Source organism: Diorhabda carinulata, chromosome 5 (genome assembly GCF_026250575.1).
Source record: "Diorhabda carinulata isolate Delta chromosome 5, icDioCari1.1, whole genome shotgun sequence".
NCBI lineage: Eukaryota > Metazoa > Arthropoda > Insecta > Coleoptera > Chrysomelidae > Diorhabda > Diorhabda carinulata.
Genome location: NC_079464.1, coordinates 24,966,765 through 24,981,445, shown reverse-complemented (window position 1 = coordinate 24,981,445; position 14,681 = coordinate 24,966,765). Strand labels below are relative to the sequence as shown.

The 14,681-nt window shown below is 32.3% G+C and overlaps 1 protein-coding gene across 4 annotated transcripts in view; it reads right to left on the bottom strand.

Moving 5' to 3' along the window:
• Window positions 1-14,681, bottom strand: part of LOC130894010 (connectin-like) — a 395,417-nt gene that overhangs the window by 193,159 nt on the left and 187,577 nt on the right. The window contains exons 1-2 of one of the 4 annotated variants that reach the window (XM_057800513.1): window positions 6,411-6,458; window positions 6,210-6,322 (exon numbers count right to left, since the gene is read on the bottom strand). The exons of the other annotated variants lie outside the window; for them this stretch is intronic. The gene's annotated coding sequence lies outside the window, so the exon portion shown is untranslated. Of the gene's footprint in view, window positions 1-6,209; window positions 6,323-6,410; window positions 6,459-14,681 lie in introns of those variants that run through there. 4 annotated transcript variants of the gene reach the window in all.

Below are 14,681 nucleotides of genomic sequence, written 5' to 3'. Positions count from 1 at the left end.
GTAATTAGAGCTATATTCTCGGCGTACTCTATAATTTAACCTTATAGTGGGTCACCTTCTCTTACTCATTTATTAATTGTGAGTAATTCAATTTCCATGTAACTGCACACTTCCTTAGATTCATCCTTAGCTATTTTAATATGTCAGTCAGTTTAGTCACCAAAAATAAATCCTAATGAATTTGTGTGTGACGTATGATGGACCATTACCTTATGGAGTAATCAAGGTCGATAAATGATTATTTATATTACATATTTTTACTACATTCTCTTGTTCTATTATTTGGATTAATTTCTATTAAAATCTTATCAGGTCGCATCGCGTCGGGCAGATTCACAGTCAATTTATAATATGACAGATATAATTTTGATAGAATATAAAATAAAAGCAATTTCGTGTAGCCGTCGAGACGAATTATCACATTTTTAAGAAAGTTTAAAAACCTCTTACTTTTATTTATATTTTATAAGTTCATACGAAAATTCAGCCTAATATATCTAGAAAATGGAATTAATTTCATCATTGAATAGTTTGACAACACTAAAGATGGCTTTTGTTATGCCAATTTCGAAATAGCCAATAACAGCGTCTCCTAGAAATAATTACATCTTTTTTCCATCTTTCATTCTATGACTCTTACAAACGTGGTTTCGAAAATTGAATTTTACAGAATTAAATTGACTTTGAAAGGCTCCTTATTAGCAAGGGTGTAATTGTCGCTATGAGTACAACCTACTAATTCCAAAATGCCAATAATTAAATTTTTCAGTATCAAATCTTTTTTCCGCGGCAGAAACAAATTGTGTATCATACTCGTGAAAAATACTGAATTTTAGCTTTTGGTTTTTTGACTCTTGCTCAGGCTGAAATTTAGTACTTTTCCCTTTTTATAATGGATAACTTCTGTTTGAAAGATTCGTACAAAAAATTCTTAAGACTGTCGTTGACGTCGTTGAAGTAAATTTTTTTGTAGAACGATGATAGGTACGGAGGCGGTTTGTGGGAAAAACATCATAATGAAAACAATGTGTACAATTGCGCAGAATGTATCTCGGAATGTACACGTTTGGTTCAAATATTCACTTCATCAGCTAGCTCACGTTCTTCCATTCGACGATGACTAAAGGTGATATCAGACGGTTCACTTTTCGGTTCATTCGGATGAATGATCACTCAAGTGAATGTTATCTTTTTTTTTCATTCCACACTCACAACACACACACAAAATGATAAAAAAATGGAGTTTATTTGCTCATTTCCTCGAATATGTCCTCAAATGAACTCGAGTGAACGTTCTCTTCGTGTTCATACGTTTCATTTTTCGATTTTTCGTTCATTCGGAGTGCAAGTGATTGATGTCGAATATCGAAATCCAACATAGCCGGATTGGTTCACTAATAAATTCATTTGTCACTTTTGATTCATTAAATGACTAGACGTTTCATTCTTAATGAAAGATCCTGAATGAAAGACAGAAATGAATAAAAAATTTCGCGACTGCTGCAAGTAGAGACCTCCTGGCATAACATTACATAGAACGAAGCAAAGTTCGGATAATTTCTAGGTAATTTTTCCTCGGTTTCTTCGATTTTATGCTTTATAATTACTGAGGGAACTTTTGGAACTGCCCATTAAACCATCCAGGTATTTTTAAAATAGTGATTATTTTGGCTTAAATGGTATTTTGATCATTTTCTCTGTATCTTATTTAAAAATGTTTTCCACAAAAAAAATAGATACTCGTACTATTAATTTTAATAATAGAAGTCATGTAAATGAATATTGATGTGGCGTATCAAACCACGTGAAAAAAACCGTGTGCCCAATGAAGAATTAAGAAGAGATCGATGAATTATTTAAAGTTAGTACTCATATAAACTCTTTTTTCTGTGAAGATTCAATATTTTCATCCATTCATTCTTCATACGAGCTATCCACAATAAGATCTCTGTTTCTCTGAAAATTTTCTACCCGGCAAACGTTCAAACGAATATTCTAGCATCAAGCTGAATTGTATAAGTTTTTTATTTGGTCTACTTTAGAAGTAAACTTTTTTTATTTAATCACTACAAATGATAGACCAATTTCATGCACGAACCAGAAATATTGAATTCAATATATTCACGTCCACAATGTCACATATATATTCAAATCTCTAAACCCTGGAAATTTTAGAAGATTTATAGGCTTTACAGTCGAGGTTTTTTACATATTGGACTCGAATTATTATCTTCCATCTGACAAGTAATATTTTAGAAATAATGTATGCATTTGTATATATACAAAAATGAAAATTGACTAACATAATTTATATTATTATGCCATGGCATAAATATATCTGCAACAAAACTTGGAAGTTTGTAACTATAAAAAACAACTACTATTATCTGGAATAATGAGGGATATAAGTTAAAATGTTTTTTCATTCAAATTTTGTAGAGAGATGAACGTTGTGTTCTACATATAGTCCATTAAAATGTTATAATTTTAGGACCCTTACCGTACGTTTTTCTGAGGACGCAATTTTATTTTACAGATATGTTTGTGAGGTTCCATCTCTTGTCTTCGGGCCGCCATCTTAAATAAAGAGGAGAAAAGGTATTTTTCACGATATCTTGCGAATTATTGTCCCAATAAAACATTCGTACAATCATAAATTGTGGCAAATCGCTTTGCCTACAAATTTGTTGATGACACTTCTTGCCATTAACGGTGAATTCAAAAAGTTATGAAAAAAAAGTGCAAAAATTTTTTTTTCGAACAACTTATGTTTTCATTTTTCAATAAAATCACCTCAGAATAATCTTATAGATCGTTCTTTGAGGATTAGTTCACCAAAAACACAATATTTGTTATCATTTCATTTTTTCCAATTTTTTATTTCTCTACAGATTTTTCTGAACATTTATATATAATTTATCATTTTCAATCGACTGTGATTTTAATGATTATTGTTTTTTCCTCTAATAATTGATCACTGGCTCGCTTCTCATGATTTTACTTTAGATCGCACTGAATTAATTTGTATGTCGATTGGAATAGTTGCTTTAGAAAGCATCAATTGTCGTCGAGCTTTGAAAAAGGAGAAGGATTATTAACTAACATCATAGGATTTTTAAGGATTATCACTTAATCGCAAATCGAAGGTTCTTCCGTTGAGTGCTATGACAAGCACTATTGAAGTCGAAAAATCTTCTGTTGTCATCAATCCTTACTTTTATTTATTTCAACGGATATGTATTTCAAAAGAAACAATTGGCGAAATTGAACAATATCTGGCAAATGAATTAGTTCCAAAATTTCTTGGAAATGGACAAAAAACAAATCGAACCTAATAGATCTTCTCAAAACTGCTTTTTCAGAGGCGGGTTTTCGTGTCAACAACGCTGTATCAGATGCAAACTCACTCATCGTCTCTTCTGAGCTTATTATATCTCAATCTTGTGATTCTGTGATTATTGTGGCAGAGAACATTAATATTATCGTGTTGCCTTACGGTAGTAGGAAGAGAATGATCCAAAATTTGTGAAACCGATTGTGCATCAGTTTCATGTATGGAGATCTTATAGCTCAGAATTTGTTGTTTCCATGCTTTCTCGGGTTGCGATACATCATCAGCAGCCTATAACATGGGGAAACTCAAATTTATCAAAATTATAGAGAAACATACAGAGTTAGCTGGTGGTGCCGTCTTTGTTGGTTCTTGTTGGTGAAAGTATTTTCATAGCATTATATGGCGGTAATAGAGAAAATTCACTGGACACCTTACGATATAAACGATTTGCCAAAACTGTGACTAATAATTCATTTAGCTTATCATCACTGCCAACAACCCAATATGCAGATCATTTCCACAGTCTTCGAGTATATCACCAGGTCCAGTCGTGGCTTGGGAGATATCAAAGTTCTGAAGATTGGGGCTGAAATAAGAAAACAAACCTGTGGATGCCAATACAAGCTTTCAAGCCTCCAGCACCTCCAGAGCTTATCAAATTAATTTTCTTCAGATGTAATGGAAATTGTGGAAGCATATGTGGCTGCAGAAAAGCAGACCTCAAATGCTCTGCAGTATGTCGTCATAGTTCTTGCGAACCTTGTAGCAACATCATGGAAATATCAAAGTTAATAGAAGAAAACGAATTAGAAAATGAACTTACAACTGTGACTCTAATTTCAACTCCCGTCAATCCTCAAACCTTTACTTTGACACAGATGTAGATACTGACCCTGAATCACAACCAGATACAAAATGCCAGGTGAATTTAATCACTATTCAAATCTCTCCCACCTACAACTTATCTGTGGATTAGGCCTACTGAAAAAATGGGAAAAAATTGAAATAATAACAAATATTCTGTTTTTGGCACAATGTGGTGAACAAAGACGCGCTCCGGCACTTTTGGAACGCTCTATGAGCCACAAGAATAAGTGGAATTAAAAAAATCACATATAAAATTAATCCTCAAGGAACTATCTAAAATATTGTTTCACGTACACAAAAAAATGCCGACAACACCCGAAAACTACTACCTATATACATGGTAGTAATGAAGCCCGCAGAAGAGCATTCAAACAAGAAGCTTAGGTGTCTATGCCACACAAAAATAATTGTGGTTCAGTAGAAAAGGTACGACGGACCTGTACAATATTGTAGATGCCAAGGATCTCACGATGGAGAAAACACATGCCACATGGATGATAACAAATAAGCCAAAATGCAAGAACTGCGGAGGAGAGCACCCGGCCAACTAAAGGGGGTGGTCGGATAACCCAAAAAGGAAAGAAGCAAATAAAACGTCCACAAACACCAATCAAGCAGAAGGCATTCACGCATTATCTGCTAATAAAATGCCAGTCTCAGCAGGACAAGGAATGCTCGAGCTACTGAGTGTGCTGCAGAACATCCAGACCCTCATAACAACATTCATCGTTCAATGGATAAAATAGAACGGAGGACAACAGGTCACTAGGTTAAGTTGGGTGAGTAAAAAAATTCACAAAAACACAAAGAAACACGAAAGAAAGAGGACACCCCCCGACCCGTTGAATCCACACTTCATAAGCAAGTACCGAGCTATAATCGGGGACAGCTGTAAAGAAGACGAAGGATTACTCGGATTGAATCTTTTCTTGCCGAAGAACACGTATTAAGACATCCAGAATAAGTAGACAAGAGTCTATAGCCAACAGACTAACTCCTAACAAAAAGACAAGAATCCCCAGAGTCTCCCATAGAACTCAGGAGAGAGCAAGGAGTCTACTCGCGAAACTGCAACGCTAAAGACGATGAAGACCTGTCAAAATGATAGGGGGTGATGAATGTTTTTGTTCGCATCCATCCGCGGATTTATCCGGGGGCGGACGGAACTTCACACACGCGAGTGATGTCCTATCATAACTTCTCAAAGTTCTTGATTCGATGGTTGATACTTGGTTTATCGGAGAAATCCTGATGTGGAGATATATAAAAGTGATTCATTTACAAAATGCCTCCCTGTAAATATCAGTATATTTAACAGATAAGGAGGACATCGTTGGTAGAAGTAGACCAGTTCCCTTCCTTTTAATAAAAAAATACAATATAAGCTTATATTGTAAAATTAAAGTAGTCTACGAACAATTCTATCGTTGTGAATTTTTGATAGAATTTTGTAGTAGTATGATACTCTATAAAAGTTTTCACTTCATTACTTCACGGTTTGCCACCAGAAATTCCTTTTAGGTATCTAAACAACTCCGCTGTCTCCTATTTCTTTTAATATTTTATAGAACTCACTCACTGATGTCGTATAAAGGTGAAAATATGACTTCTTAAAACATATAGGAGATAAAAGCTTACTAGCTCCATTCACAACAAATTTCACACAATTTGCAAACAAACACCCTTCTTTTAATAATAACCCTGGAGTAGTTGCGCTATGTTTTTTGCCATTTAAGGTCACGTAATAGTATTTTTAAGTAATTTTGTCTAAAATTAATTGCAAAGTGAATTGGTGAATCAAAAACCATATTCTTATTAGTTATCTATAATATGAAATACATAATAATAATACATACGAAAGAAAAAAACTTCCGTCCAAGAAATATGTTAAATAATTAATAGGACAATACTCCATGCGTCATTATTAAGCCAGGGTAGGTTCCCTCGGGCTGTTGTTCAACGTTAACTTCCAAATTCAATGTATCAATCTGTTTAAAACTACACTGACCTTTTTTTGTTACAAATCGAATCACTAGGAGCTTGTCAAGTTTTTTGCGTTCTAAACATCTTTGCAAAGATGCAAAAGACGTGCTTGTTCTTTTTTGCAGAAACTGACCGTTTCTACAACACAAGAAGATTTTTGTAATAAAATTTATTATCACAATAAGGATCGTTTTAATTCAAGATAATCCCTGGGAGTGATACCTACCAAACAAAAAATGTTTTCAGCACTATCAAATAGGAAATTTTTTGTCACGTCACGTTAAAACACAAAATAAAATGAAATTTATTAGTTGCGCTGCGTCAGACAACAAATGTCACTGTCACATTAGCTATTGTCTACATAGGTAGAGGGAAAGGTACGCTCCACGATGTTGCGACATCTAAACTACAGTCTGGTCTGGTCAGAAAGACCCGGCACGACTACTACTCCTATGAAAATCGCAATATACAAAACATCAAATTTCACTGGATTTAAGTATTAAGTTCCCTCCAATAAATCAAATGAACCAAGTAATTTCAATGTTACGCTATGAATCAGTCTAAACACTCTAAATTTGTCGATAGACCAATTAAAAATGTTGATGTACCAAATGTTTCCAAATTAGTGCTTTCATAGCTCCACGTATTCAACAAATAGAGTATATCTACTATAGTGCCAGTCATCGAATAGCGGAAATCTTCACAAAAAGACATAAGAGACTCCCAACAACAAAGTGAATAGTAAACAACTTGTTCAGGTCTGCATAACTTTATTTAATTTTCAAAATCAGTGAATCATTTAGAAGTATATATAAATAACAACATTACAACAATAGTAGTAGTTGTACAGTCTATTGAGGGTCAAATTATTCTTGAATCAACGTTTTAAGAGGAATAAAGCATGTGACAATCGTGGCTTCAAGATCAACCATCAACAAGTCGATTTGCAGATTCAGTGAACGTGCTACTATAGACTAGCACAGAGAGAAGCCAAACATCAAACAACAGATGCTAAAAAAGTGATTTTAACTGTTTCCAATCGACTTTGTACTCGAGGAATGTCCAAAAGAGATGTTATGCAGTTAACTATGTTTTTGACAAATACTTTCCAAACTACATCTACGAAATTGCTAAGCAAGGTGTAATAATGAGACAAAAAAGGAATGTTCATGGAAATTTTCAATCAAACCTAATAGGTTAACTCCAATACGCACTCTACAGTATTCTTGCATCAAACATCATACAAATAAAAAGAAAACAAATCATTTAGGTGTGTTCGGAACGAGCACTGGAAAGATTTCCATAAAAAAAATATGATTTCAGATATGAAACGGTAAATAAAAGGCAAACAGTAATGGTCGATTGATAAAGTGGAAAAACATATTTATAAAAAAAATTCGGGAGCATCTTAATGACAAATCTGTTACTTCTATGATACATGGTTTGACAGCCACGAAACTGTTCGTGAAAACTGGATAAATTACAATTGGAAATCTAAACCTGAAGCACCCCAGTCCAGATAAAAACGCATATACATATTTCATTGCGGTGGGGAGCGAGCTTGGGTGAATGATTTATTATTATGAAGTTCAAAGCGTATCAAGGACAGCTCTTTAAATTACTAATTGACCAAATATTATAATTAGACATATCAATAGAAAAAAAGGTAGGTATTCAAAATGAATTTTTAAATACTAGTTACATAATAAATACTATTTTCCAGGTACAATAGCTGTTGTTGTTTTTGCGTCTCTTTTCCAATGTTGAATGAACATTTCACTTCTAAAAATCTACAGTTGTTCTTTTCAGCGGAAATATTTTTTAATTAATTAACAAAGATACAACTCAATAGTATACAAAATGGTTTTAAGGCTAACGATATCATTCTTTTTACTGTAAACAGTTTCTTGTTGAAATCGATCAGCGATAACTTCTCAAATTCTATAAGTACTACCTCTTGAAGTGGCTCTTATTTTCACGATATTAATTCTCTCTCTCCAGCTCTCTCCTTCCATAGACAGGCAGTTTCCAGTTCATTGTTTGCTAATTTTTTGCATGAGTAAGCCTCTTAGTATAGCGAACTCCATCGAATTTATAGTTTTCATGTAATGTACAATTTGATATTCTATCCTGGATTAAAACTCCAACGATAAACTGAATTTTGAATTGACCAATTCTCTACATTACCGAATTTGATTAAACATTAGACATAAGAATTAAGTTATAAAGAAATAAGTGGCTTGTGATCAATTTTGATCAAAACTTCTCGACCGTAGTTTTTAACATGAGGAGAATTCAATGCTTGAAAGCTTCTTCTCAATTGCATATTTATCCTCTGTACTATTGAGAGACCTTGATGCGAAAGCTATCAGTTGCACATATTGCATCAAACAAGACCCTAATCCTTTACCATGTGCATCAGTTTGAATTTCAACAGGTTTATGTGATCAAAAATTTTTAAAATTGGTTTGTTTGTAATCAAAGTGTCTTGTTCTTGTTTATGGAAGTCTAGCAATGCAAATTTTATATTATTTGTGGTAAAATTTCTCATATTATAGGTTAATTGTGAAAGATTTGGGATGAATTTTCAAAAAAATTTGAAAAGTCCAAGTATTCGCAATAACTATTTTTTGTCTTAAGGTTTTACAATAGCCAAAACAGCTTCTACATTTTTTAGAGGATTGTTTTGTTATGATTTGAATCAACAAATTAACTTCAATCATTTGATCATCAAAATTAAATTTTTATTATATTTTAAAGCTTTTTTCTAATATTTTTTTGTAATATATATGTATATGAAATATGAATGTATGTAATGAATGAATGTAATATGAAAATATATGTTCACATTTGGAATGTCACCAGAAATTTCCATATTTTTTCATTGAAAAATTTCTTATATGCTACTCAATCCAAAGGAAACTCTATGAAATTTGTATATTACAAATGGAGTGTTGAATGTGCACAAGTCTGAACTTTATTCTGGCAACTGTATCTGCTAGAATCTATCTTTCATGTCTATTACAGATAAAATTGTTTTTCCTTCCAACTAAGATAAAGTATAATAGTTTTTCTACACAGAATTATGATTGTTCACGTTTACCGTAAGAAAAAATTGAAGGAACATTTTCCGATGTCGTTCCAGCCATAAGGAGAAGCAGAGTTATAAAGAACGTCCTATCAACAAAATTAGAACTGAACACTGTATCAATAACTATAATCACGTTATCGACAGTAAGTTTAAGTTTTATAAAGACGTTAACTTAGTAATCGAAACGCGCGTCAGAAAGTATAATTTTGGGATTATGAATAACTCCAACGTTTTCATAAATTCCAGCTTAACCAAGTTTGAACATTTAATAATCCTTACCAACTAAGAACTATCCTTCGGCGAGATTCGTAGTATCTGGTTTTCGCAGAATTCGTTTCCATTCATTTATCTCCAACTAATACCGAATATGATATATGATCTTTCAATTTTTTTATTCAAGAATTTCACGAACCAATCAATAAATTTTCAGGAAAATCATAGACATGAGAAGATAATTCTCCAGAGGAGACTTGTAAGGTAGAGGGTAGATTACGTGTTCCACTTTGATAGATGCATTTGGGATTATGGATTAGGTAACGTTGTATTTGCGAAAATAATTGAAGACGTTAATAATTGGAAGATCGTCTTCTATTTGAATTAGAGTATTTGGAAGAAGTCATGTCTATTTAAGGATCGGAGAATACTGACTATTTATAATGATTTAAATATGATTGTCCCCAAACTTAATATTATGTCTGTATGGTCAATTCTACGTCTGGAATTATATCTGGTTTTATCACTTGTAGGATATACTAAAATAAATTCTCTCACAAGGTTAATAATGTGATCTTCGAATGATATTCAAATGGAAAACTTCCACTTTCAAATCATAATAAACTTAAAGTGGAAAGTATAATATATTAAAAGAGAATTTACATTATATTCTCTAACTTCTCTGATCTTTCATTTAGCTCTCTCAGTCAATGCTTTCCCCAGTTTAATACCGTGAACAAGGACTCTTCTGTCAATTTTATCAATTTAAGAGCCTGCTATGTCTACACTGCTCGGGCACCATTGGGGGGAAAGACGCGTTTGCAGAGGGCCGAGATTAGCACGTCCCCGCTCTTCTGATTTTGGTTGATATTGAGTTGAGCAATAAATTTTTTTGAAAAAACCATTCCGATCTATTCTATTATTGAGAAACAGATGAAACATGCTAATAAAAATATAATAAATGTTTTTGTTTATTTTATTTTACTTTAACAATATACCTCCTACACCAGAGGCATCAAACAAAAGTGAGCCAGATTTAAAATAAAAAAAGAGCTGAATTATTAACATATTTTATTTATTAAATTATATAAGTACTAGCTTTTACCCGCGACTTCGCTTGCATCGAATCCATTAAATAAGTATCAGAAATATTATAACTCTATTTGATTGCTCGGTCAGTATAATCGATTTTGAAAAATTACAACATACAATGAAGTTTTAAAACAAGCTTTATTGAAATACATTAATAAATGTTAAAATATATTTTCCAGTAACAAAAATAAATAGTTTTGAATTCTAACAATGAAAAAGATAAAATGGTGAGTATTAATCTAGAATATTTTTGTAGACTATGTAGATTATAAGTTTTTTCTTTGGGTGGAAATATGTGTAAGTTCCGTGCATTAGATACATGTGAACACGCTACATATAGTTGGCCATGAGTGAAGCATGGCTTTTCTAAATGCACTCCTGCTACCTGTAATGTCTGCCCTTGTGCTTTGTTTATAGTAACATCAAATCTCAGCTTGACCGGAAACTGAACTCTTTTGAATTGAAAAGGAAGGTCAGTTGGTATAATTGGAATCCGAGGTATGATAACACCCTTGCCGACTCCTGTTGAAATAGTAGCACCAAGTATATTCTGCCCCAATTTTGTTATACGAAGCCTGGTTCCATTACATAGCCGAGGAGCATCTAGATTGCACACCAACATTACTGGTACATTTAGTTTCAATTGAAGTTTATGTGACGGTACATTTATTGAAGAAATATATTCAAAAAATGTATTCAATAGAAATTGATGATTATTTGTATGTGTAAATAAATGATTATTATTAGAAATTGATTTATGTCAACACATTAGTCGTAACTAATTATATTTAATTATAGAGAGGATTGGAGGCAAGGAGGGGTGTTGAAAGATAGTCTAAATTTTCATCAGATCCCTTCCCTGCCACTAATCCTCTCCAACATCAAGTATTATATATATATATATATATATATATATATATGAAACTCAACAGAATACCAATTTTTAATGTTATTTTTATGTTTATTACCCTGGATAATACAGTTCAGGTGTTTTTTCGGCCATAAAATTTACCAATATCAACTGTTCCTTCATAAAATTACTTACCTACTAATGTAAACAGTGATAATTGAGCTATTGAAAAGTGGTACGTGTTAGGGATTAATAAATATTTTTTATTATTGGACAGGTATTTCCATTTTGAAAATAAAGGTCTCGTCTGTGCTATGAAATTTTTTTCGGCCAGTGTAATTATATGGTGGGAATTTCAATTCTTTATACAATACTTTTGCAGGAAATATGAGAAGTTGCGAGCAAAATTTAATTAATTACGAGTAACTTATGTGAACTTTGAGAGCATAAATAAACTGTTTTGACCATATATAATACTCAAGTCCAATTTCATCATATTACGTTGACTAATGAACGATCCATGGATGAAATGAATTACAGAAGTTCCAAACTATAATGAGGGAGGAATAACTCTTGACAAATATCTGGATTATTTGATTTGTAGTTTCCATTTTCGAGTTCAAATGTAAGTTAAATTTATGAAACATCTTGGTAATAACAAATAGTAGTTATAGAAGCTACAATAATTGGTATTATATAAATTTGCTATTGAATAATTACTCCTTCGCAAAATGTGGCGTCCATCAATCTTTTTGACGACAATAGTTCACATTTACCAAAAAACAGTCATAATCCGCTGTCTGTTGTCGATCTTTTTGGACTTTAGGAAGGTTTAACACTTTCTCTTCTGAAAACAGCGTCAACACGATTCAAAACTAACAGTCAGCTAGTAGAAGTTGTAGTATTTATTCAAAGGTAAAGGTAAATTTAACTCCAAAATGTAAGTACTACTATCATTTCATTTCTTCAAGTTTTTGTAATTCAATAGCGAGGTCTGCCATGAGAAATTCAAAGTAATAGACTTGAAAGTAGTAATTGTTTTCAAATAAGAGGTTATTAAGAATGATGAACCTTTACTTTATTGTTGTAGTATGTCCAGGCATTAGTTTCCGCAAAAAAAAGGTTAATAGTTTTTCAACAGGATACAGAACAATAGAACATTCTTTGTTGAATGCAAATATTGTGTCTATACCTTTTCTCCTAAGGTAGAAAGTTGCTTCGATGCTAAAAATTATTCTCAGTAAACACACCTCAACCTTTATCATTCCTATCACATAAACATTACATTCACGACCCTTTTCTTTGCCCTTAGGGTTAATAACTGCCACAAGTTGTAATTGGTAGGGCGAAAATAATCTCAAAACATAATTTGTTTGGGATATTATTAGTTCCTTATTAGTTCTATTGGTGAACATATTTGAAATACGAATAGATTTCGTGGAAAATAGTGACTTCATTTGAATTAAAAATTCATTTAATGATGAAATTTCCTGCTTGATACCATCAATTTCTGTTAATATGGACTGGACTCTTTCTGGAATGATATTAAAAATTTTCCTGCTGATATCAAATCAATGAAAAATAATATTGCGATTGACACCTACAAATAAATGAAAATTTTTATATGAATTGCTAGCAGATGTGACTATTGAACAAAGAATAGAATATATAGAGTGAACTATTTAAAATGATTATCGATACTTGATTTTGGAGTGACGATGTATCCGGTGTACTTTTTATTTACTCTAGTTATTCCAGGCAATTTCTGTCTAATATTAATTTGTGAACGTAGAAGAACTCGCAATATTACAGGGGTTGCTACTTAAATTTTGGAATATAGTAACAGTGATTTGAATATGTAAAATCTGTCACTGCCATCAGATATTTTGACATATCTAATTGATATAATACCTACAAATTGTTGACATACGAGTAATATTTGAGTTGTTCATTTTTCAAACATTTATCTTGGTTCAAAAATGGAATGTTTCTGTTTTTTTTTTCGTAATAACTGGACATGTTGACTACCGTTCCATTAGAACAATGTAGAACGGTCAAGTCTAAATAGTAAAGTAGTATTTGTTCGAAAAACTCAGGAAAACCAATCGTAGAAGACGAATCATCCTCTACTACAACAATGCGAGCTATCACACATCAGTTCAAACAAAAACATTTTTGTACTGTCAAAACATGCAAATGATTTTTTATTATTTCCGCAGATCATAAATAAATCTCGACGTCAACGTTTTCCTACATCTGAAGAACCGGGTATGCGTTCAAATCACATGTTTTTGAGGTATCTCGATCGGAATGGAGAAAATGCTTCGATAATTGATTCTAACGTTTGCGAAAGTGTATTGATCCTAATGGAGTATATTTTGAAAAACCATTATGAATATTTATTTTTATTTGTTTATCTTAAGACTTAGCAGTCCTCGTAGCATTTTCTGTTGTAACAAACTTTTGTACTGTCCCAACATCATAAGTGAGAAATTTGAGATATCCTTAAAACCTGATTAGGACGCTATTTCTTTCAATAAGAGTCCTCAGATTACTTAAGATAGATTCCCAAAAATCACATTCAGTATCCGTTGTACAGGATAACTATCCAAAATACACTTAACTGTATGTATTCGTCGAAGTGCCTCAGCGCTTACCACCACAAAAGATCGACAAAAACTAGTCATGCTTATTAAGTGCATAGAGGAAATTCAAAAACTTTCCTAAAACTTATATGGACTGTAATTTAGGGTAAATTAATGGTTAAATCCTTCCATTTTGGAAAATGACTGGTTGGCATAAGAATTTTTTGTAGTAACACAAGAATAAATAGCAAATTGTGATTAGATGGACCTATACAAATACGAAATTATGAAAAAAATGGTAAGATTTTCAAGTTATATTTATATTCATTGATGAAATATTCAATATTTATTGAAAAAATACTTTCACGCTTTTTAAGTTTTGATAGAGAAATTATCAAAATTTCACATCCTAAATTTTCTCAGTTATGATTGCATCAAATTTAAAAAAATATATTGCTGAACCGCAGAAAGAAATCCCTTTCCAACAAGTTGCCACACGACCCCCTCTCTTATCTGAAATTTTCGAGTGGTTGCTTATAATTTAGAGGGGGTGCTGGAGGGGGATAATATTTTCGCACTGTAAATTGTCTATTTAAGTGTAAAAATCGACCAGTTACAGAAAATTAAATTTATTCCGTACATGTGGAGCGCCTTGTATATTTGCTA